General features: G+C 36.1%; 1 protein-coding gene across 3 annotated transcripts in view; it reads right to left on the bottom strand.

The window, feature by feature from the left end:
* Positions 1–26,525, bottom strand: part of PRKG1 (protein kinase cGMP-dependent 1) — a 1,343,672-nt gene that overhangs the window by 175,327 nt on the left and 1,141,820 nt on the right. The window lies entirely within an intron of this gene.

Below are 26,525 nucleotides of genomic sequence, written 5' to 3' on the forward strand. Positions count from 1 at the left end.
CTTCGAAGTAAAGCCTATATATTTTTAAAAGTCAAGTTACCAAATTTATCTAAGAACTTAGCATAACTTGGAACTATCATGTTATTCTTATCCTATTTAATTAACTGGTCAGATCGTCTATATAATTTCATTTATCTCCTAATTTAAGAAGGTTTAAAAATAAAGATCTAGGGCTTCCCTGGTGGCGCAGTGGTTGAGAGTCCGCCTGCTGATGCAGGGGACATGGGTTTGTGCCCCGGTCCGGGAAGATCCCACATGCCGCGGAGCGGCTGGGCCCGTGAGCCATGGCCGCTGAGCCTGCGCGTCCGGAGCCTGTGCTCCGCAACGGGAGAGGCCACAATAGTGAGAGGCCCCCGTACCACAAAAAAAATAAAATAAAATAAAGATCTAAACATTTAAAAAATATCATTTTTCTGATTATAAAAGTAATATATGTTCATTATAAAACATTTTGAAAGTACAGAAATATATGTGACATAAAACATTTTAATCACTCATGCTCTATGCATTCAGAGATAAACTTTCTTTATATTTTAGCATACATTCTTGGTAGGGGTATGTCTCTGGATCACTCCCATTTTGTTAACATGGATGATTTTATATATATGTATATGTATATATATAATATTATATATATATTTAATACTTTTTTACTTCATATTATACATAGAACATTTTCTCATAATTTTATATATATATTTTTTAGTAATAGAGTGAATGAAAATAAACTGAAAGTCCATAAACAGGCCTGCAAACTATTACACATAGAATGGACAAACAACAAGGTCCTACTGTATAGCACAGGGAAATATATTCACTATCCTATAATAAACCATATTGGAAAAGAATATGAAAAAAATATATATGTATAAGTGAATCACTTTGCTGTACAGCAAAAAGTAATACAACATTGTAAATCAACTATACTTCAATAAATTTTTAAAACTCTAGATATCTATTTTATAGCATACTGCATTACACATGAAAATTTTAATATTCAAATGTGAAAAATAAAATTAAAAATAATCTAGAAGAAAATATATACAGGCAGCTTGACATATGTACCAAAGTTTAAAATGAACTTTTATATTTCTGCATTTATTAAATATTGATCAAGAGTGTCTTTCCCAATCAGAAATAAAGTGAGTTTATCCTGATCATTTAATATAAATAGAATCACATAATATTTCTTTTTTTGTGACCTGCTTCTTACACTTAACATTTCAACATTCATCCATGTCTATGTAAAAGGCAGTAGATTAGCTGTTGTCTAAGGCTGTGTGGGGTGGGGAAAAATAGGAAGTGACAGACTATGGGTATAGGGTTTCTTTTAGGGGGAACAAAATGTTCGAAAATTAGATTGTTGTTATTACTGAGCAACACTGTAAAGCTGTGAAAAAACATTGGCCGTGTGGTTTAAATTGATGAATTGTATGTTATGTGAATTATAATTCAATAAAGGAGATTTTATTTAAAGAAAAAAGTGAGTTATTACCATGAAAAAAAGGTGGGAGAGATGACATATTTGTAATATAGATGCACCAAAATTTTTCCAACAACTTGTTTCTCAAGAAAGTACTTTAGAACACCTTACTTTAATGCTTTGGTTTGTTTTGATTTGTCATTAGGAAGCAGACACTATGCAAATAAATTGGCTATTTCTTCAAATAAAACTGAACAAACTTTTCTGTGATATATGAGGAAAATTTTTGATTTAAAAGTTCTTAAATAGTAACGATACACACAGACTGAAAGTGAAGGGATGAAAAAGAAAAACATTCCATGCAAATGGAAATAAAATGAAAGCTGTTGTAGCTATATTCACATTACATGAAAAAGACTTTAAAACAAAGACTGAGATAAAAGTCAAAGAGGGACACTACAAAATGGTAAAGGAGTCAATCCAGCAAGAAGATATAACATTTATAAATATATATGCATCCAACATAAGAGTGCCAAAAAATATAAAACAAATACTGCCAGACCTAAAGGGAGAAACTGACAGTGATACAATGATAGTATGGAAATTTAACACCCCATTTACTTCAATGGATAGACTATCCAGAAAGAAAATCAATTAGAAGATATAAGCCTTAATAAATATAAAACATTCCACCCTAAAGCACAGAATACACATTCATCTCAAATTCACATGGAATAGTCTCCAGAACAGATCACATGTTAGGCCACAAAAGAAGTCTCAACAAATTCAAGAAGACAGAAATCGTATCAAGCAACTTTTTGGACAACAATGGTATGAAAAAATATGTAGTAGAGATTAAAAAACATGTTACTGAACAACTACTGGGTCACAGAAGAAATCAAAGTAGAAATTTTAAAAATACCTAGGACAAATAAAAACAGAAATACAAAACACCAAAATCTCTGAGATGCAGCAAAAGCTGTTCTAAGAGTAAAGTTCACAGCAATACAGGCCTACCTCAAGAAACAAAAGAAATCTCAAATAAACAATCTAATTTACAGTGAAAGAAACTAGAAGAAGAACAAACGAAGCTCAAAGTTAATGGAAAAAAGGAAATAATAAAGATCAGAGTGGAAATAAATGAAACTAAAAAGACAATAGAAAAGCTCAACGGCCTAAGAGCTAATTCTTTGAAAAGATATAATTAACAAACATTTAGTTAGACTCACCAGGAAAAAAACAGAGCTCAAATAAATAAAATCATAAATAAAAGAGAAGTTATACCTGACAAAACAGAAATAAAAAGGAGTGTAAAAGAATACTATGAACAATTATGCACCAACAAATGGAGAACCTGGAAGAAACTGATAAATTCCTGGAAACTTACAATTTTCCAAGACTGAATCATGAAGAAACAGGAAATCTAGATAGGCCAATAACTAGTAAGGAAACTGAATCAGTAATCAAAAATCTCGTATCAAAAGTCCAGCACCACATGACTTCACTGGTGAATTCTAACAAACATTCAAATAAGATTTAAAACACCTTTCTTAAGCTCTTCCAAAAAAAAAAATAAAGAGGAAAAAAAAGCTTCCAAACTCATTTTATGAGGCCAGAATTACCTTGCTTATGAAAATTAGACAAGGACAACACAAAGAAAGAAAATTATAGGGCTTCCCTGGTGGCGCAGTGGTTGAGAGTCCGCCTGCCGATGCAGGGAACACGGGTCCGTGCCCCGGTCCGGGAAGATCCCACATGCCGCTGAGCGGCTGCGCCCGTGAGCCATGGCCGCTGAGCCTGCGTGTCCAGAGCCTGTGCTCTGCAACAGGAGAGGCCACAACAGTGAGAGGCCCACGTACCGCAAAAAAAGAAAAAATAAAAGAAGATTATAGGCCAATATCCCTTATGAAGATAGATGTAAAAATCTTCAACAAAATATCAGCAAACTTAATTTAAAAATACATTAAACAGATTGTATGCCACAATCAAGTGCGATTAATTTCAGGGATGCAATGAAAGTTCAACATCTGCAAATCAATCAACATGATACACCACATTAACAAATTAAAGATAAAAATCATAGGATCATCTCAATCAATGCAGAAATACCATTTGAAAAAATTCAACATCCATTTATAATAAAAACTCTCAACAAACTGGATATAGAGGAAACATACCTCAACATAATAAAGGCCATAGATGACAAACCCACAGCTAGTATCATATTCAATGGTGGAAAGCTGAAAACTGTTTTTCTAACATTAGGAATAAAGCAAGGATGCCCACTCGCTCCACCCTTATTCAATATAATATTGGTAGCCCTAACCAAGGCAATTGGGCAAGAAAAAAGAAATAAAGGCATTCAAATCAGAAAGGAAGAAGTAAAACTGCCACTATTTGCAGATAACACGATACTATATATAAAAAACCTTAAAGACTCCACCAAAAAACTGTCAGAACTAATAAATGAATTCAGTAAAGTTACAGAACAAAAAATTATTATCAAAAATTGTTTCATTTCCATACAATAATGAACTAATAACAATCCCAATTACATCAAAAATAATAAAATACATAGAAATAAATTTAACCAGAGGTAAAAGACCTATACACTGAAAGCTATAAGACAATGATGAAAGAAATTGAAGAAGAAACAAATATAAAGATATTTTGTGCTCATCAATTGGAAGAACTGATATTGTTAAAATATCCTTACTACTCAAAGCAATCCACAGATTCAATGCAATCCCTAACAAAATTCCAATGGCATTTTTTCCAAAGAAATAGAACAATTAGTTCTAAAATTTGCGTGGGACCACTGAAGACTTCAGATACTCAAACAATCTTGAAAAAGAACAACAAAACTGAGGTATCATGCTCTATGATCAAACTATACTACAAAGCTATAGTAATCAAAACAGTATGGTACTGGCATTAAAGAAAAACACATATAGATCAACAGAACAAAATAGAGTGCTGAGAAATAAACCCATGTATATATGGTCAATCAATTTATGACAAAGGAGCCAAGAAAATATAATGGAGAAAGGAGAGTCCCTTCAATAAATTGTGTTGGGAAACCTAGATAGCTGCAAACATAAGAATGAAACTGTATCTCTACGTTATACCATAAATAAAAATTAACTCAAAATGGATTAAAGACTTGCATGCAAGACCTAGAAAAGCACATAGGCAGTAAGCTCCTTGACATCAGTCTTAGCAATGTTTTTGTGGATCTGACTCCAAAGGCAAAGAAAACAAAAGCTAAACTAAACAAATGGGATTACATCAAACGAAAAAGCTTCTGTACGGCAAAGGAAACCATCAACAAAATGAAGAGGCAGCCTACCAAATGGGAGAAGACATTTGCAAACTATATACTTAATAACCAAAATGTATAAAGAACTCACAATTCAATAAGAACAACAACCAAAAAAAACACCAAGGTATCTGATTTTTAAAAATGAGCAGAGGATCGGAATAGATATTTTTCCAAAGAGGACATACAGATGACCAGTAGGCACTTGAAAAGATGGTCAACCTCACTAATTGCAGAGAAATGAAAATCAAAAACATAATGAGACATGACTTCACACTTGTCAGAATGCCTATTACCAAAAGACAAGAAATAGCAAGTGTTAGCATGAGTCAGAATGTGGAGAAAAGGGAACCCTTGTGCACTGTTTGTGGGAATATAAATTGGTGCAGCCACTATGGAGAACAGTATGGAGGTGTCCCCCAAAATCCAAAGTATATCTACCATATCTCCAAAGAAGACATACAGGTGGCCAGTAGGCATGTGAAAAGATACTCATCACTGCTAATTATTAGAGAAATGAAAATCAAAACAACAGTGAGGTACCACCTCACACCAGTCAGAATGCCATCTTTGAAAAGTCTACAAATAGCAAATGCTGGAGAGGGTGTGGAGAAAAGGGAACCCTCTTACACTGTTGGTGGGAATAAAAATTGGTGAAGCCACTGTGGAAAATAGTATGGAGGTTCCTCAAAAAACTAAAAATAGAGTTGCCATATGATCCAGCAATACCACTCCTGGGCATATACCCAGAGAAAACTCTAATTCAAAAAGATACATGCACCCCAATGTTCATAGCAGCACCATTTACAATAGCCAAGACATGGATACAACCTAAATGTCCATTGACAGATGAATGGTTAAAGAAGATGTGGTATATACACACACACACGATGGAATATTACTCAGGCATTAAACAGAATGAAATATGCCATTTGCAGAAACATGGATGAACCTAGAGATCATCACACTAAGCAAAGTAAGTCAGGAAGAGAAAGACAAATACCATATGATACCACTTATATGTGGAATCCCAAACATGTCACAAATGAACATATCTATGAAACAATAGCAGATTCACAAATATAGAAAACAGACCTGTGGTTGCCAAGGAGGGGGGGGGTGGGAGAAGGAAGGATTGGGAGTGTGGGATTAGCAGATGCAAACTATTATAGATAGGATGGATAAACAACAAGGTCCTACTATTTATCAGAGTGAACTGTATTCAATATCCTGTGATAAACCATAATGGAAAAGAATACGAAAAAGAATGTATATATGTATATTTGAGACACTTTGCTATAGAGCAGAAATTAAACACAGCATTGTAAATCAACTATACTTCAATAACATTTTTTTTGTGTGGTACGCGGGCCTCTCACTGCTGTGGCCTCTCCCGTTGCGGAGCACAGGCTCTGGATGTGCAGGCTCAGTGACCATGGCTCACGGGCCCAGCCGCTCCGCGGCATGTGGGATCTTCCCGGACCGGGGCACAAACCCGTGTCCGCTGCATCGGCAGGCGGACTCTCAACCACTGCGCCACCAGGGAAGCCCTTCAATAACATTAAAAAAAAAAAAGTAGATCTACCATATGATCCACCAATTCCACTCCTGGGTATCTATCCAAAGAAAATGAAATCACTAATTTAAAAATATATATGCAATATTCATCACACCATTGTGTACAATAGCCAAGATATGGAAGCAACCTAAGTTTCCATTGATAGATGAATGGATAAAGAAGATGTCTCTCTCCCTCCCTCTCTCTCTCTCTCTCTCTCTCTCTCTCTCTCTCTCTCTCTCTCTCTCTCTCTCTCTCTCTCTCACACACACACACACACACACACACACACACACACACACACAATGGAATATTACTCAGTCATAAAAAATACCTTACCATTTGCAACAGCATGGGTGGATCTTGACTGTATTGTATAATCAGATAGAGAAAGACAAATACTGCATGATTTCAGTTATATGTGGCATCTAAGAAACCAAACAAACAAAACAAAACCTCAACTCATAGATACAGAAAACAGATTAGTGGTTACCACAGGGGAGGACGGTTGAGGGTGAGGGTGTAAAACTGAAAAAGGAGATCAGTAAGTACAAACGTCTAGTTATAAAATAAGTAATTATAACTAGAAAGGAGAAAGTGGATGTAAAGTACAGCATGGGGAATATGGCCAATAATATTGTACTAAATTTGTATGGTGACAGATGGTAACTAGACTTATTGTGGTGATTTTCTAATATATACAAGTGTTGAATCACTATGTTGTGTACCCAAGACTGATTTACTGTATGTCAATCATACCTCAAAAAAATTATTAAATAGGTTCAAGTTTCTGTAATTAGACTGTTTACTGAGATGCTTTCAACAAGAAATAAACAGTTAAACAGTAGGAATCTTAGGGTATCACATTTTACTGAGTGTGGATATTGTGGTAATCATTTCACAATATATGTAAGTCAAATCATTATGTACACCTTAATATTGTACATTAATTACATCTCAATAAAATTTAAAAAAGGAGTTTAAATAAAACTCCTCTTTTGGTGTATACATTAATAATGACATAACATCACCAATATTCTTTTTTTTTACTTTCCTACATTTTATTTTTTATTTTTTTACACCTTTATTGGAGTATAATTGCTTTATAATGTTGTGTTAGTTTCTGCTGTACTACAAAGTGAATCAGCTATACATATACATATATTCCCATATCCCTTCCCTCTGGAGCCTCCTTCCCACCCTCCCTATCCCACCCCTCTAGGTCATCACAAAGCATCAAGCTGATCTCCCTGTGCTATGTGGCTGCTTCCCACTAGCCATCCATTTTACACTTGGTAGTGTATATATGTCAATGCTACTCTCTCCCTCTGTCCCAGCTTCCACTTCCCCCTGACCCCATGTCCTCAAATCTGTTCTCTGTTTGTCTTTATTGCTGCCCCGTCACTAGGTTCATCAGTACCATTTTTTAAGATTCCATATAAATGGGTTAGCATACGGTATTTGTTTTTCTCTTTCTGAGTTACTTCACTCTGTATGACAGACTCTGGGTCCAACCACCTCATTACAAATAACTCAATTTTGTTCCTTTTAATGGCTGAGTAATATTCCATTATACATATATATGTGTGCCACATCTTCTTTACCCATTCATCTGTCAGTGGACATTTAGGTTGCTTTCATGTCCTGGCTCTTGTAAACAGTGCTGCAGTGAACATTGTGGTACATGTCTCTTTTTGAATTATGGTTTTCTCAGGGTATATGCCCAGTAGTGGGATTGCTGGGTCATATGGTAGTTCTATTTTTAATTTTTTAAGGAACCTCCATACTGTTCTCCATAGTGGCTGTATCAATTTACATTCCTACCAACACTGCAGGAGGGTTCCCTTTCCTCTACACCCTCTCCAACATTTATTGTTTCTAGATTTTTTTGATGATGGCTATTCTGACCAGTGTGATGTGATACCTCATTGAACATCACCTCTATTTTTGAGGGTTTCATGCATATCAGACATTGAACGAAGCACTTTACATCAATTACCTCATTTAGTCCTCACAACTCTAGAAGGTAGGCATTATTATTCTTATTTTAGAATAAAATAAACTGAGGCTTAGGTAAGAAGAGAAAGACACAACGTCACATATAATATTCTGTCTAGAGATACATAACTTGAATCTAGTTATGAAGAAATATCGCACAAATCCAAACTGAGAGATACTGTATAAAATAATTGGTTTGTAGTCCTCAAAAAATGTCAGTGCCATGACAGATAACAGAAAGTATCTTCAGTTTAAAAGAGACCAAGGAGGCATGACATTAATATATGATCCTTGATTGGATTCTGAAGTGGAGGGAAAAAGTTCTATAAACAGTATTACTGGGACACCTTTCAAAATTTGAAATAAGTGCTATAAATTAGATGAAATATCAACATTAAATGTCTTGAATTTTGATAACATAGTGATTACATAAGAATATATCCTTGTTGTTGGGAAACAGACATTAAGGCATTAGGGGAAAAGGGTATGATGTGTTGAACTTACTCTCAAACAATTCAGAAATAAATTATATATTACATATATAACACACATTTGTATCAATATATTATGAAAGACAATATGATAAAACAAATATAGAAAGATGTTAAAAACTGGTGGATTTGGATAAATATATATGGGAGCTTTCTGTGTTAATCTTGCAACTTCTATGTAAATTTGAAATTATTTCAAAATAAAATGTTTTTTAAAACCACAGCAGTATCTCTGAAGGCAGTAGATATTTCAAACTTTAGACTTTTTTTCAAGTCTGAGTAGAGTCAGGTCTCATTTTTTGTAAGTGAGCGAATGGAGGTAATAAAACTTGGAGCTGCAAAATGTTTCATTTTATTTGTCTTGGAAGTATCTTAGTTGAGCATATATTAGTTTCATCGTATTATGTAAATGAAATGGATTTTATCAAATATTAAAGTAGTAAAGAAAGCTTGACTTAAAATGCTTTAAAAAGCTACTGCTCCTTTTTAAAAATCAGAGCCTACCAAGAACTTTGAATGTACTACTAATCATTTTCTAATGAACTTCTCATAAAGTTGGGCTATTTTAGCTGCTAATATTAAAATAAGCTATATCCCCTACATTAAGTCCCTGAATAAAGTCCTGTCTATATTCTTTTGGCAAGGTTCTTCATAGTCGCCAAACATCAAATGGGATTTCTTTATTATGTATTCATATAAAATTAATTTGAAATGTAAAATAGTTATTTAACATTCAGCTCAGATAGAAGAGAATAAGCAACAAAAGATCTTCATTTTAGTGCCCACTGATCTTCCAGTCCCTGTATACATGTCTTGTCTCTTTATACGTGTAGCAATATTTACTAGTATTACTAGACTGGAACATATTCTTTTCACTCAGGTTTAACACAAAATAAATCTACATCTAATTTCCTAGGCAATTTCACATTCATCCTAGAACTCTTTTGGCAAAACACTCTGAGTAGGTATGTGCAGCCACCGCAAAAATAGATTTTGTACTACACTTGCCTCTCATAAATTTTACCCATGAGTCTGTCAGAGAACCACTTTTGTAAAATAACTCAAAATGGCCATTTTATATGAACAATTCCCTGACTAATCATTTTTAAGTAAAAGGTGTTAACATGAAAATATGAGAGAAAACTTCTCAAACATTATTCAAGCCAAGAATAAATTTCATAGAATAGTATGATCTGGGCCTGTTCTAAAATTTCTGGATCACATGATAATTTGTGTATGTGTTTTTTGTTGTTGTTTTTTGGGTTTTTTTGTATGTGTTTTTTAGTCAGTCAACTATATATTTCATGAGCATTTAGGAATGAAAAGTAAATGCTACATTATTAACATAATTATATAGGTGATTACTAAATAAAAATCATTTGAATAATTAACACCCTCCAGGGGATGGCACCAGCCCCAAGCCCCTACCTGGAATGCACAGAGAGTTGAGGGGAATGTGACCCCACCCTTTAGTGGGCCAGCACCAGCCATGAGCACCACCCCCAGGGCGTGAAGACAGCTGTGCAGGGATCTAGCCCCATGACCCACTGGGCTCTGCAGACAGCAATGCAGGGACCCAGCCCTACCCTCCGAGATGGTTGGCACCAGCCACATGATCTGTGAACTGTGTAGACAGCCACATGGGAAGCCTACTCTGCACTCCAGTGGGTCCACAGCCACTGCACAAGGTACAGCCTCACAGCCAACCAAGCTGGGGGCCAGAATTGCCTATCATGGTGCCCAGAGTAGTCAACTTGTCACAACAGAAGGAGCCACACAGCCCAAATAGGGGACATTCTTAGAGCATACAGCTCTGACATCCAGAGGGGAGAGTACTGTTAGGCCCCATAAGGTGTCTCCTATGTAAGGCCACTTCTCCAAAATGAAGACACATAACCAACCTAACACAGAAAAATGAACAAAGAGCATCTGGCAAAATAAGGAGTCAAAGGAATATGTTCCAAATGAAGGAACAAGACAAAACCTCAGAAAGAGAACTAACTGAAGTGAAGATAAGCAATCTTTTCAATGAAGAGTTCAAGGTAATGATCATAAAGATGCTCATCAAACTCAGGAGAATAATGGATGAACACAGGGAGAATTTTAACAAAGAATTAGAAAATATAAAGAAGAAATACACTAAAATATACTAGAAGGAATCAACAGGAGATTAGATGATACAGAGGAATAGGTTAGTGAAATGGAAGGCAGAGCAGTGTAATTCACTCAAACTGGACAGAAAAAAACAAGGAATTACAAAACGATGAGGATAGTTTAAGAGACCTTTAGGACAACATCAAACATATTAACATTTGCATTATAGGGGTCCCAGAAGGAGAAGAGAGAGAAAAAGGGGCAAATAACTTATTTGAAGAAATAATAGCTGAAAATTTTCCTAACCCGGGAAAGGAAACAGACTTTCAGGTACAAAAAGCACAGAGTCTCAAACAAGATGAACCCAAAGAGCTCCACAGCCAAGACACATTATCATTAAAATGGCAAAAATTTAAGATAAAGAGAGACTCTTAAAAGCAGCAAGAGAAAAGCAATTAGTTATGCACACAGGATTTCCTGTAAGATAATCAGCTGACTTTTCAGTAGAAACTTTGCAGGCCAGAAGAGATGGCACTACCTATTCAAAGTGATGAAATTTTTACAAAGCCTACAATCAAGAATACTCCACATTGGGCTTCCCTGGTGGTGCAGTGGTTGAGAATCTGCCTGCTAATACAGGGGACATGGGTTCGAGCCCTGGTCTGGGAAGATCCCACATGCCACAGAGCAACTAGGCCCATGAGCCACAACTACTGAGCCTGCGCGTCTGGAGCCTGTGCTCCGCAACAAGAGAGGCCGCGATAGTGAGAGGCCCGCGCACCGCAATGAAAAGCGGTCCCCGCTTGCCACAACTAGAGAAAGCCCTCGCACAGAAACGAAGACCCAACAGAGCCAAATAAATAAATAAATAAACAAATGTGAGGTTTAAAAAAAAAAAAAAAGGAAAAGAATTAAAAAAAAAACAAAACAAAAAACGAATACTCCACACGACAAGGTAATCATTCAGATCCAAAAGAGATCAAGAGTTTTACAGACAAGCAAAATCTACAAGAGTTCAGTACCACCAAACAAGCTTTTCAAGAAATGTTAAAGGGACTTCTCTAAGTGGAAAAGAAAAGGTCAGAACCAGAAATAGAAAAATTATGAAAGAAAAAATTTCACTGGTAAAAGCAAACATACAGCCAAGGTAGTAGATCAACCACTTATAAAACTAGTAGGAAGATTAAAAGACAAAAATAGTAAAATCATTGATATGCACAATAAGTAGTTAAGGGATACCAAAAACATGTAAAATATGACATCAAAAACATTAAAATTGAGGGAGAAGGGGAAATGTAGGGTTGTAAGAATGTGCTTGAAATTAAAAGATCATCAACTTAAAATCATCATATATATATATATATATATATATATATATGTTGTATATGAACCTCATGGTAACCACAAAGCAAAAACCTATTAATAGATACACACACATTTCTCCAAAGAAGACATACAGATGGCCAAGAAGCACATGAAAAGCTGCTCAACATCACTAATTATTAGAGAAATGCAAATCAAAACTACAATGAGGTATCACCTCACACCAGTTAGAAGGGGCATCATCGGAAAATCTACAAACAACAAATGTGGGAGAGGGTGTGGAGAAAAGGGAACCTTCTCGCACTGTTGGTGGGAATGTAAATTGATACAGCCACTATGGAAAACAGTATGGACGTTCCTTTAAAAACTGAAAATGGAATTACCATATGATCCAGAAATCCCACTACTTGGCATATATCCAGAGAACACCATAATTCAAAAAGACACATGCACCTCAATGTTCACTGAAGCACTATTTACAATAGCCAGGTCATGGAAGCAACCTAAATGCCCATCAACAGATGAATGGATAAAGAAGATGTGGTACATATACACAATGGAATATTACTCAGCCATAAAAAGGAAAGAAATTGGGTCATTTGTTGAGACGTGGATGGATCTAGAGACTGTCATACAGAGTGAAGTAAGTCAGAAAGAGAAAAACAAATATCATATATTAACACATATATGTGGAACATAGAAAAATAGTACAGATGAACCGGTTTGCAGGGCAGAAATTGAGACACAGATGTAGAGAACAAATGTATGGACACCAAGGGGGAAAAGCCGCGGTGGGGGTGGGGGTGGGGTGTGATGAGTTGGGCGATTGGAATTGACATGTATACACTGATGTGTATAAAATTGATGACAAATAAGAACCTGCTGTATAAAAAAATAAATAAAATTCAAAAATGAAAAGGCAGTCCACTGAATAGGAGAAGATGTTCGTAAATGATATATCTAATGTGTTAATATCCAAAATATTCTAAAAACTCATACAACTCAACATCAAAAAAAACCAATTCAACTAAAACATGGTCAGAGGACCTGAATAGACATTTTCTCCAAAGAGGACATATAGATGGCCAAAAGACACATGAACAGACATTCAACATCACTAATCATCAGGGAAATGCAAATGAAAACCACAACTGAACATCTCATACCTACAAAAATGGTAATCATTAAAAGACAAGAAATAAGTGTTCATGAGGATGTGGAAAAAATGGAACTCTCATGTACTGCTGGGAATGTAAATTGGTAAAATCATTGTGGAAAACAGTATGGAGGTTCCTCAAAAAATTAAAAATAGAAAGAAAAAAAAGAAAAAAAAAAGTGGAACTGCCATATGATCCAGAATTTCTTTTCTGGGTATTTACCTAAAGAAAACAAAAACACTAATTGAAAAGATATATGAACCCCAGTGTTCACTGCAGCATTATTCACAGTAGCCAAGATATGGAAGCAACCTGTGTCCTTTGATAGATGAATGGACAAAGAAGATGTGGTATATACATAAAATGGAATATCACTCAGACATAAAAGAATGAAATTTTGCCATTTGCAACAACATGGATGAATCTGAGGGTATTAGGCTAAGTGAAATAAGTCAGATAGAGATTGACAAATACCATATGATCTTACTTACGTGTGGAATCTAAAATCAATACAAACAAACAAACAAACAAACCAAAAACAGACTCATAGATACAGAGAACAAATGGGTAGTTGCCAGAGGAGAGGGGAGTGGGAGGTGAAATAGGTTAAGGGAATTAAGAGGTACAAACCTCCAGCTATAAAATAAATAATCCATAGAGATATAATATACAGCATAAGGAATATAGTTAATAATGTTGTAATAAGTTTCTATGGGGACAAATGGTTACTAGACTTACTGTGGTGATCATTTCAGAATGTATGCAAATGTCAAATCACTGTTTAGTACCCCTAAAACTAAAATACTAGTATGGTACATCAACTTAAAAAAAAGTATACATGTCTTTTTACCCTACCACCGCATCTCCCTTATCCTGCTCCCTTAAAGAATGGTCTAGAAGGGGATGCTTATGCGCCAGGTGGGCACATTCCCCTGACCCTGAAGACTCCTTTTCCTTTGGAAAGAGGTATAGCAGAGAAAGACCAGAATGGGAACAGCTAAAGCTCAGGACAGAGTAAGGATCCTATTTGCCTGGCCAGTGTTGTGGTGTTTGTGATATATTAAGATATGATGAATGAGAAAACAAATCCAATAGCATAAGTTACAGGTAAAGATCTGAATTATGGTAGGAAAATTGATAAAAGAGAGAAAGGAATAAATGTGAGAAATACTGTGGAAAAATAGTCCATAAAACTTGGTGTCAGAATATGGAGGGAGAGCTATGTCATGTCAAGGAGGTGGGGTGGGGCTTGCAGAGGTTGTCTTTAACTTTCACACCTGGGTGACGAGGGAAATGCGGCATTCTTAACAGAGTAACTGGTTTGAAGGGAAAGTAATACATTTGAGATAAAGAAAGAAAAAAGCTAGTCAAGACTGCTCTGTCATAGTATTTGCCTATAAGTGTGTCCAACTCTGTTCTTAGCGGAGACCCAGAGATCCATGATCCACTCTCTGAATATTGAAATGAATAATAAAATCTATAAATATAAAATATCTCATCAATCACTTAAAGTTATTTCCCATTTCCACAAACATATAGTCTTGCTACTTTAAATAAAATCATTTGGCTAAGCAACTCTTTTCAGGATATTGACATTGCTAGAAGGAGAAACTGTAAGACATATTCCAATTCTTACTCACTCTACTTTAGCAAATGGAAAATTAATGAAATTTGTTGTGGCTGGTGACAGAATAATTTATCCAGTCTTCTTCTGAATAAAAATACCAGTTAAAATGGAAATTAATAAAAAGAAATATGGTCTGTTGTAGTCTCATGTGTGTGACATCTGGCTTATCCTCAGAGCTCATGAGGTACACACAGTGAGGGAAAGCATATGCTACCACATAGTAGTATATGGATTGTGGATGTAGGAAGTTAAGAGAGATACAAAATATCAATTGCTTATAGTAAGTAGCAAAGGTTCTAAAACCCATTATTTTCTATCATTTCAATTTCTGATTATTCTGGGGTAGGTTTAAAAATAAAGAAACATACCTTTTATTTCCCCCCATATATTAAGAAAAATATATGATATTAAAAGTTCATAATTTTAAAATTCACAAATTTAAAAGTTAACATCAGGCACATGTTTCACAATTCTTGACTATTTGTGTTTGGTAACACAAATTCAAAAGCCTTAAAGTAAAAAAAAAAATTCATTTCTCCAGGATAGTAAATCCATGTTTCTAAGGGAAAAAAATACATATGGATGGGGGCGGTAGAAAACCGTTATTCTTGTTAAGGAATGTTTGTGGAAAATGTTGCTTTCAAACCAACATGTTTCCCCATATGGGGAGCAGGTTTGCAGCAAAAATGTTGTTAAGTAGACAGTGAGAGAGGCAGTCAGCCATCTGGGTAGCAGGCAACTGTCGTCTACTGATGCTGAGGGCATCACTAAGCTCAAACACTCAGGAATATTCTAGAAAACAGGAGGGCAGCCATTACACCTTATAGGATAAACTCTTAATACCCACAGACCTGCATTGTGGGATAGTTTTAGAAATGGTTCTACAAGCCACTTAAAGGGAAAAGGGTGATGGATAGGTCCATTTGCTCTAAAATCATTTCAATTGGCAATGGAAAACTAGAGCTTTCCGCCAAGATGAAACCACAAGTAGTTTTATGCTAAGTGAGCCTCAATCATCTAAATCATGGGGATTGGTAGAGGACAAATGTCTTGAGTATCTCAGGAGAGTATGAACTATGAGAAAATAGAAAAAAAAAAAAAAAAGCAGCTATATGCTTTTCTCCTGGGTACTGTTGTTATACCTAATCTGGATAGGAAAGGGCAACAGTAATAAAATTAAACTCCCAAGCACTGAGAACTCCCTAGGATGTCCGTTCTGTTCCCACCTGGTCACTGTTGCATGTAACTGCAGTATGGTCAACTGAAAAGGCAATATATTATGGGCCCAAAGGGACTTGAGTTTGAACCCTAGCTTCCTGCTGACTAGCTCTCTGACTTTGTGCACGTCACTTAACCTGAGCCTCAGTTTTCCCACATGCAGAATGGGGCTAATAATGATTGCTGTGGGTATGAAACAGAATAACGTAGGTAAGAGTATTGGCACAGTATCTTGGAGGGCCGGAAATCAGTCTTATTTACCTTTAAATACCTCAGCATCAAACAGTAAACGATACATTTTTGATAAGAATGACTAGACAAATTTAAGACAGCAACATTAAAGTGAATGTTGTTTAAATTTAAAATCTTGTAGCATAACGAACTGTAGTTACATATAGGCATACTGGTTTAACTGTCTTAATAAATAGTTTACCTTACATTTCCTAATGTGGAATGTGAGGATCACTACTGCTTCAGATGACTTTAAGCAGTACAATAATAAACACTTTATGTAAAATATATACTTTATTTTGTATATTATTTCTTTATTTAGTATTAAACTTATTTACCTAGATGTATAAATCCATATTTTCAATGACTATTGTTCAGAAAAAGGCGGAAGTAGAGAATTAACTCAACGGCTTGGAAACACCCATTTCCTCTTGGAGAAGGCAAGGGTCTTTCCTCTTCCCTAGGTAAAAGCTGATCTGCTTTCTGTCACAATAGATTAGTTGGCATTTTCTAGATTTTCTATAAATGGAAGCACACAGTATGTACTCTTTTTTTATCTGGTTTATTTCACTCATCACAATTACTTTGATATGCCTCTATGTTGTTGAATGTCAATACTTCACTGTTTTAATTGATCAAAAGTACTTCAGTGTATGACTATACGATGATCTGTCTATCCATTCATCTGTTGACACACATTTGGGTTGTTTCAAGTTTGGGGATATTACAAATAAAGCTGTCATGAACGTTTGTGGACAAGTCTTTTCATGGACATAAGCTTTCAGGTTTCATATAAATAGCTAGGAATGGGATGGATGAATAATGTGGCAGGTAACAGGTTTAACTTTTTAAGAAGCTGCGAAACTGTTTTCAGAAGTGTTGGTTCCATTTTCGTCACTGCCCTCCCAGCAGTAGACGAAAGCTCTACTTGTTCCACATCCTCTCCACCATCTTCTAAATTTTAGCCATTCCAATGTACATTGTGGCTTTAATTTGCAGTACCCTAAGGACAAATCGTGGTGAGCAAATGTTCATGTGCTTATTTGTGGTCAGTTTCTCTTTACTGATGAAATGTCTGTCCAAATCATCTGCCTATTTAAAAATTGGGTTGTTTCCTAATTATTGAGATTTGAGATTTCTTTATATAGTCTGCAATTAAGCCTTTTTTGTATATGTGATTTGCAAATATTTTCTCTCAGTCTGTGAAGAAAACCTATTTTATTTTCCTACTCCTGATAGTGTTTTTGAAAGAACAGAATTTTATAATTTTAATGAAGTATATTTTTTTCTTTTATGGATTACATTTAGGTAGTGTGTGTGTGTATGTGTACATATATGTGTGTGTGTATATATATATACATATATATATATATATATATTCTTTGCCTAACCAAAGTTCACAAAATTTATCTCCTACATTTTTTCCTAAAGATTTTATACTTATGGTTTCACATTGAGGTCTATGATAAATTTTAAGTTAATTTTTGTATATCGTGCAAGGTATAGATCCAAGTTTTTAAAAAAAATTTAACGGATGTTTAGTTGTTTCAGCACCATTTATGGAAAATAGTGAATGGCTGACCTTTCTTAACTGAACTGTCTTTGAACTGCCGTTGAGAATCAATTGACAAATGCTATGGACTGAACCGTGTGCCCCACTACCACCGATGCGTATGATGCAGCCCTAATCCCCAGTATGATGGTATTTAGAGATGGAGCCTTTGGGAGATACCTAGGTTTAGATGGGGTCATAAGTGTGGGATGGAGCCTTTGGGAGATACCTAGGTTTAGATGGAGCCATAAGGGTGGGGCCCTTATGATGGAATTAGTGCCCTTATAAGAAGTGACACCAGAAAGCTTGCACTCTCTCTCCACGTGCTCATGCTGAGGAATGGCCATGTGAGCACACAGCAAGTAGGCAGCCATATGCAAGCTATGAAGTGAGTCCTCACCAGAACCCAACCATGTAGGCACCCTGATCTCAGACTTCCAACCTCCACAACTGTGAGAAAATAAGCTTCTGTTGTTGAAGCCACCCACTATATGATATTTTGTTATGGCAGCCCAAGCTGACTAAGCCAGCAATATATGTGTGGTTGCTTGTGGAACTCTTTATTCTGTTCCTCAGATCCGTTTGCCTAAGTTGCCATCAATACCACACTGCCTTAAGTATTGTGGCTTTAAAATAAGTCTCAAGGTCTAGTAGGTTTAATCTTTTAAATTTCTTCTTTTCAAAACTCTTTTGACTACTCTAGGTCCCTTAAGTTTCCATATGAATTTTAAAATCAATTTCTACAAAAAAACTTGCTGGGATTTTGACTGGGATTTCACTGGATGTGTAGATCAATCGAGGAGAACAATATTGAGTCTTATGATGCATGAAAATGTTGTAACAAATAGAGTATATCTCAAAATTTCTCTTGGAAATGTTTTACAGCTTTCAGTATACAGGTTTTATTTATCTTTTGTCAAATTTATCTCCAATTACTTCATAATTTTAAAGCTATTATAAATGGTACTTTTTCAATTTTTGGTTGTTTGTTGCTTGATTAAATTATGGATACCTATATGATTATTTATTGACATATTTGAACATGGCCCTGGGAAGGGGTGGTGAACTTGAAGCCCCTTAAATACTACTTGAAATGTCCTGGAACATGGGGTGAGACAACTATCACATAGCATATTTTCTGAAAGATCTCCCACTCCCATTTCATTGTATGAATGAGGAATGAGAACAATGTGAAGCCAAATATAGCTGGAAATGCTTGTTTCATGTGGATACAGTCTCAATCAGAATACATTAGTAAGTGTTACCTTCAAAGATAATTTTTGGATATTCAGATGGTTTTAAAACATTTTTTTCACTCATCACAAGTGATTAGTGTAATGACAATGAATCTAATTAAAATCTTTGTTGCCTGTCCAAAGTATACTTAATAGCAAGTGATTTTTCTTCTATACTGTATGAAGGAAAAATTAAGAAGCAATCATTTAGACTTAGAAAGAATAAAAATGACAGACACAAAATACTAGCCAAGTTCATTAACAAGGAAATTAGCTTCAAATGAAATATTTTTATATCTGTTTTTGAAGAGATTTTCAAATTTACATTACATTTTCTTATCTTATGGCACCTGAAGGAAATTATCTGTCTGAATGACATGTTGGAGAATAACAATGAGGAACTGAATTGTTTTGTAAGTAGCTCAATTTCCACCACTGAAATGATCTTGTATTTAAGACAGCAGGGATAAAGAAAATATTTTATGGAAAAATACTAAGACTCTGTGATGTTCCCCAACCATCTACAAAAATCTGATCCCTTTTATATAAACAATCATTCAGGTAAGCAGGCCCAAAGCCTTCCTCCAGAAGAGAAGTCCTCTCTTATAACTCCTCTTGCATTTAACAGATTTTTTTTTAAAGACAACCAATTTCCTAATGTATTTAAAACTAATGTATCTTGGGTTACTGATCAGTTACTGACAATTATAAAAGCTAAATCAGCTTCTAGTGATATATCTGAGTCTACAGTGCACACTAAAACATTAACAAGATTATCAAGTAAATTCAGACAACAACAAAAATTGTTTTCTATAGCTAACTTTACATTCCAGGTAAAGGTATTCTTTGGAGAAGTCCAGAAAGCATGTGCTCAAATTTTGTTGATTAACTTAAATTCAGTGTGTGTGTGTGTGTGTGTGTGTGTGTGTGTGTGTGTGTGTGTAGGCTAGGCCAGAGGTGTTCTCATACTACTATCTGTAATTTAGGATGTGTGTGTAGGAGGGGGTTGTGAATATGTGGGGGGGGATGTATAATTATATTTTGTATGCAATATAGCTTCTTCAAAACAAAGATATGATTTCCATAAATCTTCTGATGAGTTCCTTGACATCAGAGCTCAATGAGGCATTGTAGCCTGGACATCTTTATGTTAAGAGAGGAGAAAATACGTCCATATCATAAGTGCCTACAGAACAACAGGTCAGCTTCTACATGCCTACACATTTGGGTTCTGTGCTGTGCTGGACTCCCAGGTTCCTACATCCCACTTGGGGCTTGTTGTGAGTTTAGTTATTCATCCATGCCAGGAGGAACTGTAATCATAAAAGATGATTCAAATGGCAAATGCCTAATAGCAAAGTACCTCATCGGGATTATGATGACATAAAAAATATCTTAGTATGACTAGAATATAGATCACGAAGCAGGCACATGGGTGATGAGACTGCAGTAGTAATATGGGAACAGATCTCACAACAAGGAGTGCCACAGACAGCCTTTGAGAAGGAAAATGATCTAAGGCTGGTTGTTTCAGAGACAGTTATGGATTGAGTTGTGTCCCCTCAAAAGCTATGTCAACATCCTAAGGACCCAGACCCGTGAACATGACCTTATTTGGAAATAGGGTCTTTGCAGACATAATTGAGTTAAGATGATGTTATACTGGAATAGGGTAGGCCCTAAATGCAATGACTGGTATCCTTACAAGGAGAGACAGATTTTGATACAGAGACACAAACAGAGGGGAGACAGCCATGTGAAGAAGGAGACAGAAATTGGAATGATGAAGCTACCAGCCAAACCTATCAAGGATTGCTGGCAGCCTCCAGAAGCCAGGAGAGAGACATAGGACAGATTCTTCCATAGAGCTTTCAGAGGACACATGGCCACGGTGACACCCTGAGCTTGAACTTCTAGTCTGCAGAGTTATTTAACAATAATTTCTGTTGTTTTAAGACACTCAGTTTGTGATAATTTATCATGGCCACCTAGAAACTAATACCGTGAACTTATCATAGTGTGTGGAATGGGTGAGAGGTGAGCAGGACTGGACAAAGAATGACCAATTAGAAGGACCAACAGCGAAATCCAGAAGACAGAGCATTAATCAGAACTAATCAGAACAGTGGCAGTGAGAATGGCAAGACATAGGCGATGCTGAGAGTTATTTAGAAGGTAGAATCCATAGGATTAGTTATCAGCGATTAGGGAATTTTAGGAAAGAAAAGACTCATAATTTCCAAATGTCTGGTTTGAGAAACATTTAGTGCGATAGGGATCACTTGAAAGGAAGACACTTGGCTGGGGGTAGAGAGAAAAATAAATTTAGCTTTGTCTTAGTGCCATTTGAAGTAACTAAGTGATGTCTAAGTGGACTTGCCTCACAGGAAACTGGGTCTGGAATTCAGGAAAAAGCTTTGGGATGTCATATAGACATAATAATGATGCTATGACACTTTGTGATTCTCCCATAATATCATTTAGCACACTCTTTATTTTAATTTCCTGTTTATCTGTAAATCCTCAGCAAGGAAGCAAGCTGAGACCAGAGAATTGAAGGAACTACTTCTTTTGATAACACTGCTCTCCTCAACAGGCCAACCTCAGACGTCCCTACTTGTCCCATCTTATGGATGAAGGAGTGATACTAATAAAGCAATTCTGGCTCTTCCTGGTCAGTTGTGTAAAAAGAAGCTGGCCCTAAGTACTGACAGATTTTGGGCTTTGGACCTTAGCCACAAATCCAGGACAACAGGGAAAAAATCCCACTAGACATTCTGTTACATTTTACATAGATAATCCATTATAATCCTCATAAGAATAATCTTCACTAAAACCATATTAATTATAATCCTCACTACAAAAGACAAAGAAACAAAAGAAGAAAAACCCTAAAAGTCTTAGGTGCAGGAAATAGAGAGGAGTCCTAAGGTTAGAGAAATGAGCTGGAGCTTGGCAGGAGAGCTCATGAAGGGCGGGTGAAGAAGTCCTGCCATGACCCTATCAAGACAGCAGCTGGCCTGTCCCTAGGTTCTTCAGAACCTTTTTTTTTTTTTTTTTTAACGTAGGGGCAGGACAGGAGTAAAGACACAGACGTAGAGAATGGACTTGAGGACACGGGGAGGGGGAAGGGCAAGCTGGGACGAAGTGAGAGAGTGGCATGGACTTATATATACTTCCAAATGTAAAACAGATAGCTAGTGGGAAGCAGACACATAGCACAGGGAGATCAGCTAGGAGCTTTGTGACCACCTAGAGGGGTGGGATAGGAAGGGTGGGAGGGAGACACAAGAGGGAGGGGATTGAATTGTGTCCCCTATACATATATGTATAGCTGATTCACTTTGTTATAAAGCAGAAACTAACACACCATTGTAAAGCAGTTATACTCAAAAAAAGATGTTAAAAAAAAAAGCAGCTGGGACGGAGCCGTTTATAAGTCCTAGAGTATTTCTTCACACAAAACACAAGCTTTAGAAATAACTCTCTATGTTGTCCCAGGTAAGCATCAAAGAGGTGTTCCCTGAAAGAAACAGAAACCCAAGCCTTGCAACTGAGAGATCTGAATTCTTTCTTTCCTATCTTTATGGTACAGGGACAGGATGGTGATAGTGGGAGGGAGAGAAAGTACTTGGGGAGGATACAAAAGAGGCTTGAATTGTATCTATAATATTTCATTTCCAAATAAATAAATGAGTATTAATAAGATTCAAATATTGCAAAATATTAAAATGTTGTATCCAGTATTTGTTATATGATTTTATGTGCTATTTTACTAATTAAAAAAAATAAACAGGTTAAAAAATGTTAATTAACTTGCCCAGATCACAGTCCATGAGAGGAGAAACTATGGAAATATAGACTTCTAATACCAAAGTCTGTTAAACTGACTTGGCTTATTCATTTTTGCATTAACAAGGAAGGGCCTAACATGTGGCCAAGGTGTTCAGAATGATAGACAACAGCTGGGATAATTCCTGGAGGGAGGGGCCCTGCTGACAGAGGTCTGCTATCAAATGCCACCATTCAACAGGGTGGCCCAGGGCTGCATTTGGCACGTGACCTAAGGAAACTTAGAGGTCATCTACTTCAATTGGGTCAGTTTACAAATTCAGTAACAGACCCAGAGAGATTAACTGGCTGGCTTAGTGAGTGGATGATTCAAAATTTAATGCTATGTCAATTATACCAAGTGCTCTAAACTGTAGTCAAGAAGTAGCAGAACAGTCTTGGGAATGGGGATGATGATGACGATAAATAAAAATAAACATGATGGTGGTGGTGATGATAGCAGCTAACGTCTTTGAGCAGTAATCTAAATTCTAGGTACTCACCTGAATGCTTTGTAAGTATCCCCTTGATTATTCCTCACAACAACCCAAAAAGTTAGGTACAATCATCATCTCCATTCAGATCAAAGGAGAGCCTCTCAGGGGCTCATAATCTGTAAATTACAGAGTAGATCCCAACCTAGGCAGTCTGACTTCTGTGCTGGAACTCTTAACCATATACTGTGCTAAAGATTCAAACATTAGGGGAAGGGGGAGGGAGCAAGTGGGAGCTCAATCCCATCTCTCTCAGGTTCAACTTGGGCTTATATATTTCCCATTACTACAGATGCGAGGTGCGTATTTGGCTTAGAATTTGACATTATCTGATGCCAGTATGAATTCTACGTGGTGTCAAGTCAGGTAGAGCTCTTGAAGCAATGGTATGTTAGTGTAGATGGATTGACTCATGAATTATTGGATTAAACCTGAAGTAAATTCCCTAAACACAACTTTAGTTTTCCTGTATATAAAGGAGTACTTCTGAAAAGAGTAAAACATTTTGCCCTCTCTCTGGTGTGGAAAAACCATTATCACAGTAAAAAAAAAAAAAGAACGCTTAAGCCAACAATACTGAATAATTCGTTTCATGTCAACCAAAAAAAGTGAAAGCAATAAATAAATCAAAGTTTTTTAGTAATGAGATGCTATTGGTTAGTGAATGTTAATAATGTAGATTATAGGATAGTTAGATTTATGACTATGGTCTCCTTCCAACAAAGAAATGAATCTTGTTAATTCTAGAGGCAGAACTATATAGTGGAGTTCTGGAGTTTGGTTACTGAGGTCACATTTCAGCTCTGTCATTCAATTATATACTGTGTGTGTTTAATCAATACTAGTATTAGGCACCCTCAAATTTAAAAAGAATGGTCAAGGATTGATTTCAATATTATCAATGTCAATATTTTAATGATCTGCTGAACATCCTCAGGAAAATAAAACAAAAATTCCCAGTACATATAAATTTTATTTGTGAGAAAACAACAATCTGCAATGCCGTGTTATGTCCACACAGAGAATGCTGACTATAAAATTTGTCTTCCAAGGATGAAAATCGTAAGGTCCAAAGAAGCATAGCTATTACTCACAAGGATATACATGGTAGCTCAAAAGACTTTATATCCTAAAGTTACATACATTTTTAAGTTATTTGTAGGGAAACAAGTGAAACAAATCAATCTGATTTGTGAAAAGTCAGAATTTCTTGTGTGAAACATTGAAATTCAAAGAAAAGATCAAAAAAAGAACACAGAGACGCACAGTGAAAAACAGGTTAGTGACTAGAACGGCAAAACATTAAAATGTCAAAAAATAATCAAAACAAGCAAATAAGGCTAAAACTAACAGGCTTCCTTTGTTGGAATCTAGTTACAAAGTTTTAAAGAGGCATATCTATTGATATAAATCACAAAATGGCAGCTCACAGGTAAAACCGTTTGCAGAAGTATTTGCTAGCAGAGCTTTTTTTTAAAAATCAAGTTACAAAATCACATATCTTTTTCAGAACCCAGTTTCTTCTGTGTTTCTTTAAAAAAAAAAAAAAACAACAGCATAGCAGTGAGCTGGAGCTCAGTAATTGATGTGCTCAATTGTATAAGTCTTTCTAGTTTGCCACCAGTTTTACTCACCTTATTTTTACTCATTGACATTGGGTTGGCCAAAAAGTTCGTTTGGGTTTTTCTGTAACGTTATGGAAAAACCTGAACATTCTGGCCAACCCAATACATTACCAGGCTGCCCCCTGTAGTCAGGTGAGTTCATAAGCCCTTATGCACCATCAAACTAACTCAAGTCATGAAAGTGATCAATTGCAAGATTGGGGATCATCAGGGAGCTTCATTTGTTCACTCACTCATTCGTTCATTCAACAAATACACGTTGATTTCAAAAGTGCCAGATACTGAGCTCAAATCAGCATATAAGTATTTGGGATTTCTTTGCATCAAGATAATAGGCAGACATAGATCTGGATGTATAGCAAGATGTATGTGATAGAGCTGAGGACAAAACAATGGTGAATTTTAGGAAATGAAATAAGAAATTCTAAAAAGTGCTAACAATTCGCTAATAATTGCAAGGGTCTCAAAGGATGGGGATTCTAAAGAAGGAAGGGGTGGTCAACAGTGGCTGAGCAGTGATGTTAAATGAAGACAGAAAAGAAAGACAATTCTATGATGTAAGTAGCAAATCCCCAGTGATGTTTAAGAGGGCACACATAGAGTAGGCTGATAAAGCCAGGTTGAGTGGTGAGAAGATAAGCATAAAGGGCATGAAAAAGAGGGATGGAGGTAGGTTGGGGGGTAGGTATGATGGAAAATGGTGAGGGTGGGGTGAAGAGAAGGCCAGTGAAGAGGACTGAATATGTGCAAAAGAGAGATTTGGTACCAGACAGTTCACAAGAATAACCATATGCTAGAATGAATTCAATCTAGATGTAATACCATTAACTTAAATTTTGATATCAGAGCAAAATTTAGTAACTTTTCTGTAAACCATATCCCCAAGTTCACTTCCTGGGACACATTCTGGGAAGGTGTTTTCACTCTAAACCTTTCCTTAGTTAGCACCAAAATTCACTGACAATAAGCTACAAAAGAAAATCTGTCAATTCTCAATTATGTTTTATTTTCTGGTGTCCCACTTGTGACCTCAATCAGAAATGACTGAAATGTTTCTGGTTCTTTGACTCCGCTGGAAATGACATTTTCCACAGAGGCATCTAATCTTGGACCAATGAAATCAGGTGATATTATTCTCCAGAATCCTCTACATATATAATAATCAAGAGAGAAAGATTAAAGTACAAATGGTATGTAACATGCCTTCCGAGCTCATCCACAGTGAAGCTGGATGTGATTTACCTTCACCTGCACCTCGTCTTCCACCTCCGCTACCGTAGCTAGTGATGAAAACCACCACCCAGAGGTGAATCCCAGAAAGGCTTCATTGCCTTTTGATGTACTGTTTG

Source organism: Phocoena sinus, chromosome 16 (genome assembly GCF_008692025.1).
Source record: "Phocoena sinus isolate mPhoSin1 chromosome 16, mPhoSin1.pri, whole genome shotgun sequence".
Lineage (NCBI taxonomy): Eukaryota > Metazoa > Chordata > Mammalia > Artiodactyla > Phocoenidae > Phocoena > Phocoena sinus.